This window comes from Poeciliopsis prolifica, unplaced genomic scaffold, assembly GCF_027474105.1.
Source record: "Poeciliopsis prolifica strain line A6 unplaced genomic scaffold, Auburn_PproV2 SCAFFOLD123, whole genome shotgun sequence".
Classification (NCBI taxonomy): domain Eukaryota; kingdom Metazoa; phylum Chordata; class Actinopteri; order Cyprinodontiformes; family Poeciliidae; genus Poeciliopsis; species Poeciliopsis prolifica.
The window spans coordinates 175479-182178 of NW_026562498.1; the positions used below are offsets into that span (position 1 = coordinate 175479).

At 48.2% G+C, this 6700-nt stretch overlaps 2 pseudogenes; both read left to right on the plus strand.

Annotated features, from left to right (window-relative positions):
- The first annotated feature begins 200 nt into the window (after nucleotides 1-200).
- On the plus strand, nucleotides 201-3024 carry LOC129354987 (sodium/potassium/calcium exchanger 1-like; annotated as a pseudogene).
- Nucleotides 3025-3463: 439 nt separating this feature from the next.
- On the plus strand, nucleotides 3464-5400 carry LOC129354989 (THAP domain-containing protein 1-like; annotated as a pseudogene).
- The last annotated feature ends 1300 nt before the right edge of the window (nucleotides 5401-6700 follow it).

Below are 6700 nucleotides of genomic sequence, written 5' to 3' on the forward strand. Positions count from 1 at the left end.
CGCGGGGCGAAAATCTGAGAAAAAACCGAGGATTAAGGAGAAAATTCACGGTGTTCAGGATTACAGAAGAAGGATTAGAAGAAGAAAAGTGGGAATAATCCTTCCTGGAGGTTAATCTAGGCGCCATGTTGTTTATTTCTCCAGATGTTTTGATGCGCAGACTGTAGCTTGTTTTGACCCCGGCGCTGTTTTGCTGTTTTTGTTGTTTTTGCTGCTTTTGTTAGTTTTCGGGTTTTCGTGGCTGAGCCCCGGCAGCAGCAGCGGACATGGAGAGCCTCTACAAGCGGAAAATGTTCGCCTCCATGAGGAAGACCAAGGTGGCCGCCTCCAAGAAGCGCCAGATCGGCCTTCCCGCCTCCATCCTGGACGACAGCGATGAAGGCTCGTTCTCCTCCTCCTCCTCCGGGTCCCAGTCGGACTTCCAGAGCTCCCGGAGGAGGACAGCGAGCAGGCGGACCGGGACTGGAGCGAGTCCGGCGGGAGCTCCAGCGACGACAGCCGCTCGGTGAGCCGCAGGAAGCGCTCCTTCCTGGGCGGCGATGACAGCTCCTCTTCCTCCAGCCCCGGAGAGGAGGAGGAGGAGGGCCGCAGCCAGCCGCGGAGGAGCAGCCAGCCGCGGAAGAGGAGCCGGCTGCAGAGGCAGGAGGAGTCGGACTCGGAGCAGACGGAGGAGAAGCGGAAGGAGGAGGCGGAGAAGGAGAAGCGGAGGCAGCGGCACAACAAGCTGCTGGCGCTGTCCCGGAGGATGAAGGCCCGCGTCCCCAACAGGAGGCGGAGCCGTGTCAAGCAGGTACCACAGCACCATGCTGCCACCACCGGGCTGCAGCAACCGCCAGGTCCCGTTGCAGTCCACCAGCTCAACAAACTGTTGACGTTTGTGATGGTAGGACTCATAGATAGTTGCCATGGAAACTGGTTGAGACCTAATCAGGCTTCCTTAGTCCTCACTGTGAGGCGGCCATGTTAACTGGACGGAGAGATCGGATCCAAAGATCCATCCGTCCATATTTGCCATTTTGTATTTATTATAAATTATGATAAGTTTAAAGTTTTGCTCTCAGTTGTGACGTAAACAACTGAGTTCTGATGGAGCCTTATGCCTCCTTACCAGCAGGGGGCAGTAGGCGTTATATTAATGAAGATCAGACATCTAGAACTAGAACTGGGTCAGGAACCGGTTCTGACCGGAAACCTTCTGTGTTTTCAGGGTTCTGACGACGAGGACGAGTCCAAAGACGGCGAGGAGAAAAATGATGGAGACAAGAACGGCGGGGAAAAGAACGGCGGGGAAAAGAACGGCGGGGACAGACATGGAGACGACACGGAGCAGAAGGGCGGAGACGACGGGACGAAGGACGAGGAAGAGGAGGAGGACGAAGAGGATGAGAAGGAGTAGCCGGTCCCGGGTCCGAACGTCGGAACCAAAAACTCAAACTGATTTTCTTCTTCACTGTTTTTCTCCTGGAGTCGACCTTCACGACGGTTGCTATGGAAACGGACCCAGTCAGGAAGAGGATGTTGAAACAAGTCGGTTCTGATGAACGTCTGATTGGAACAGGACCGATCTGGGTCGGAGGGCTGAGCGGCTCAGTGGTGGAGCTTGATCGCCGTGACTACACTTCCCATGATGCTTTGCGTTACAGAGTCCTGTCCCCCAGGGGATGGACCGGGACTCCAGAACCGTTTCAGGGTTCTGACCACTTTAGGAAACACTTTCCCGGCTTTTTGTACTCATTTGGTCCAGAATCGCAGAACTGGACCTGGAACCAGAACCGGGCCTGGTTCTGTCTGACCGGGTCATGTGTACATAAACCCAACTTCCTGTTCCTTTAATCAAACTGCAGCTCTGCAGGTTTCTGTCTCGGTTCTGGTCAAACAGTGTTTTAGCCCGGTCCAGTTCTGCAGAACCTCGGTACCCGTATTTTGACACATTTGGGTTCAGTTTTTATTTGCAGAGGGGTTTCTGGCCCTCTGGGGTCAAGAGGTCATGACCCCAGAGTTGTTCAGACAGATTAATTTCTGGGTTATGCTAACGACTTCCTGATTGACGCTCCCATCCAATCAGGATGAGTTGTTTAAGGTGGGAGGAGTTAGAGTGAATCATTGATGACATCACAGAAGGTTTGAGCCTCAGCCGCTGTCAGTCAGCCACATGAACAGATGTTTGTTGCAGCTGTGAATGACCAGCTGACCTGGGTTTTTATCATTAGTCAGCATTTATTTTGAGCTTTTCATCACTGGTCTTCCTATGACCTTTAACCTGAAGCCTCCTCATCATCACAGTCACTGTGACGGTATCGCTTCCCATCGTTAGACTTTCTTCAGACATAATTATGGAAACGTTGCTTCAGTTTCCTAAAGGGTCGCGCGGCGTCGCCCCCTGCGGGTCGCGCGGCGTCGCCCCCTGCAGGTCAAGTGTCACATTGCAGTTTCAAGCTCCATTTTGTGTTTCTGACTGGAACCAACTGAGAAAAACTCTTAAAGGTGAGATGTGAGCGTCTTCTGTCGTGTTTTAAAGGTGGAATATAAAAGTTTGTAAGATTTTAGTGAATCTTCCGGGTCAAACCGACCTGCAGGACGGCGGATCAGATCCGATCAGCTGCAGGAAGTAAAGAAAGAATATTTTAAAAAGAACAGAACTGAGTCATTTAAGGAAGAACCCTAAAAGTACTTAAAGCAAATGAGTTGGATCCCATTTGGTTCTGCTGCTTCTAAAGCTTCTAATGTCATATTAGCTTTAATAACTAATGTAAATACATCAGAAATACTCTGTACCTTTCTGTTGGTTTTTGCAGCGCTGCGTTTGTGAGCTCATGTAAAAACTGGACAAATCACGTCCCGTACTCCTCGATTTTCCTTCTCAGTTTCTGATGTTCCAGTTTGGAGATTCTTCACAGCTGGAGTCCGTCTACGGAAGCTCGTAGGGACAAACTCACTGAAACAGTTTCTACGCAGGTTGTCAGCAAGTTTACTCTGGTTTTCAGTGTTTCTGTTGCTTAATAAAAAACGCTTCACACCAAAACACACCCTCTGTTTTTATTGAAAAAAAATCACTGCTTTTTCGGACTGATGCAACACTGACTGCTTCTGGAGCTGCTTCCTGCCCACAGCAGCAACTTCCACATTGACTCTATAAGATACTTGCAGAATGTGAGTCAGTAAACTTAATTTCTCTTTGGAATAAATACATTTCTCTGAATTGAATTTAAAAAACGTTTCCTTGTTTAGAAATTATTTGTTTATTTTATTTTGTTGGCTAAAATTTGTCAAACATTATCTCACAGAAATGATAAATAAATTAGTAACATTTGGCTTCAGTGTGGATAAAATATTTATTAAAGTAATTTTAAAAAAGCTTCAAAAAGTCCTTGTTGTGTATGGAGAAGCCTCCGTCAATCACATGTAAGAACGGAGGTCACGTGACAGGAGCTTGGCCGCCATCTTTGTTACTGGCGGTGAAGCCTTGGCTGCTTAGTGAAGGGGGAGAGCAGCGAAGTTCAGCCCGGGAGGAGCAGCTGCTGTTTGGGCTGAAACATGGTCCAGACGTGCTCAGCGTACGGCTGTAAGAACCGGTACCACAAAGACAAGGACATCTCGTTCCACAAGTAAGTGGACCGGAACCAGGGCTGAGCGCCGGGACTCTTTAGCTGCTATCGCTATAGCCAATAGAAACACTTAAATATTATCGCGCTTCTGCATGGCTTATTACGGTAGGGATGTAGTGGAGGCGGCAACTTCACGATGTGTTCAATTACACCTCGTAATCTAAATAAATCATATATAAATGGCGAGTCAGTAATCAGAAAACTACAGGACGCTTCAAGCTTTGATCATGTTGTTTAGTTAATTTTTTCTGAGCTCTTAAAAAGTTAAAGCTGTTGATCATGGTTGATTGAATTTGATAACGTTATCGGTAAATCGCTTAGAGCATGTAATTTACGCGGCGTAAACGCATCCCAAGTTAGTTTTTTGTTTATTTTTACACTGAGCCGTAAAAACTCAGTATAGATGACCTACAGATTTATTTAAATTAATTTATTTTACCTTATTTTAAGATACTGGGCCACTTTTAATCAAATCTGTGCTACTCGGTCCGATTAAATCGGAAATATGTTGTTTACTATTGAATAGATTTACTCCATGTGACAGTAATAACATCGAGACATTACCATTTAGATATTTAAAAACACCTCAATGGGGCTGAAAACAGCAGCACTTCAAACGTTAAAGTCGGCTTAAAATGCAGTTTATGACGCACAAAGTATTTATTTATTCATAAAAGATGAAAATATGGTTATTTTACACTACATGGACAATTATTAGGCTTACAAGTCTATATTTGAGGATTATTTTTATTAATGAACATTTCCAGAGTGTTAATGACACATGAATGTTTAAGAAAGTCAAAATGAGAGAAATATTTGTGAGAAACAAACATTATTTATCTTTCTTTTGGAATAATTAACAACTTCCCCATAAACATTTCTGGGAGTTAAAACAGTGACAGTCAGTGACCAACATGGCCGCCCTTCCTGTTTGGGCCTGCTCAGGTTCCTCTGGCGCGGCCGGACGTCTGCAGGAAGTGGGTGGCGGCGATGAGGCGGAGCAACTTCAAGCCCACCAAGTACAGCAACATCTGCTCCCAGCACTTCACCCAGGACTGCTTCAAGAGGGAATGCAACAACCGGGTCCTGAAGGACAACGCCGTGCCCTCACTGTTCGGCTTCAGCCTCAGCATGAAGGTCAGAGGTCACACGGCCCGGTGGTCTGTCTGATCATCCATCTCATCATGTCTGTCTGGCGTTCTCCTGCAGTCAGAGTCTCTAGAGAACCCGTTCTCCTCAGAGATCGACTTCCCGCTCTCCCTACCGGTGACCTCTGACCCTGTGCCAGCGGAGGAGGCCGGCAGCGGCCCGGTGGACGGCAGCGGCCCGGCGGACGGCCACAGCGGCCCGGTGGACGGCAGCGGCCCGGCGGACGGCCACAGCGGCCCGGTGGACGGCAGCGGCCCGGCGGCGGTGAGCGGCGACCATAACTACACGCGGAGGACTCGGCGCAGCAGAAGCGGCGCATGGAGCAGCTGGAGGAGCAGCTGGAGCTGCTGCGGCGCAAACTGAAGACAGCGCAGCAGAAAGTCCGCCGGCAGCAGCGGCAGCTCAAGAGGCTGCAGGCGGGGGCGGGGGGCGCGGGCCGGGCGGGGGCCGCCCTCCGACCACTACGTGGTCGTACCAAACATCTCTACCACACCCTGAAGGGGGTCCAGTGACCAGAACCAGAACCAGGGTTCCCTCTGACCAGCCAGACGGTTTGCTGGTCTGGACCTCAGGAATGTGGACGATCAGCAGCAGTGGGGCCTCCTGCACAACCAGCAGCTGCTTTATGTAAAATAATGTAAATAAATGAAGGATTTGAAGATGAGTTTTTGGTTTATTCAGACAGGATTTCAGAATCATTCTGACATCTTCAGCTGTCTCACCAAACCTCCAAATTTTTTATTTAAAAAGGGGCTGAATAAACAGCACACCACACTTTTCAGATTTCCATTCATACTTGAATATTAAAAATATTGGTTGAAACGTTGCAGTTGCGTGTGAATACTTTACAAAGTTTTACCTGTTTCTGTGTTTAAAGGAAGCGCACCCTGATGACTTCATCATCATCCTCCTCAGGGGTTCAGCTCGCCTGACCAGCAGGTGGCAGCAGAGAGCTGTGAGTCAGAAATGAGTCAAACAAACTGGATTTATTCTGCAGATTTCTCCTTTAATGGAGGATAAAATCTGACGGAAGGAAAAGCTGGAGGGATTCACAAAATCTGGAAGAAAAAATGGCAAATTATTATTTTTATACAGTAATATAAAAATCCTAAAATTTGAAAAGAACAGAAACGTTTTCTGTTCCATCTGATAAAAACTGTCAGAGTTTGATGAACTGAATCCACATGTGACTCCAGCCAATCAGGAGGCTGATGAACACCTGACCGGTTCCGGTCCGGTTCATGTCCTGACCCACGGTGACCCTGCAGGTGATCCAGTAACCGAGGTGACGTCACTCAAGCCCCGCCTCCTCCAACTGACCCTCATTAATACCTGCAGCTCCCAGCATGCATTGCTGCTGCTGTCTGAAGAGGAAAGAAAAAAACAAATCCTATTTATCCTGGTTCTGTTCCTGGTTCCGCTCCAAACCGACCCAGCAGACAGAACCAGTGTCTGCGTCACTGTGAGTCGTTGGTCGTCATGGTGACGCATGGCGGGCGGAGGCCGTCTGACATCATCGTCCTGCGGGGTTAAAGGGCGTCGCCATGACACACAGTAACAGACCGCCATTTCGGTGCCGTCGGAGCGGCCCGGCCCGGCCCGGCCCGGCTGGGCGGTTCTGGTTCTGACTCACGTCTGGGTCTGATTCTGTCGTCATGGGAACGCCCAGAAAACCTGCAGCAGCCGGACGGTTTGGGTCGAACCGGGTCCAGAACCAAACCTCCATTTATTGCAGTCAGATTTCAGATTATTGATCCAAAACTTTATTTCTGTTAATCAATAAAAACACAATTATTAGATTAATTCATCAGAATCGAGTTTACCAGCTGCTGTACTAACTTCCTGTGGCAGCTGGCTGTGCTACCATGCTAACACTAGCTAGCATTTTCATTTCAAATATTTTTTCTTTTTATAAAACAAAAAAATATAATTATAAATATTTTACT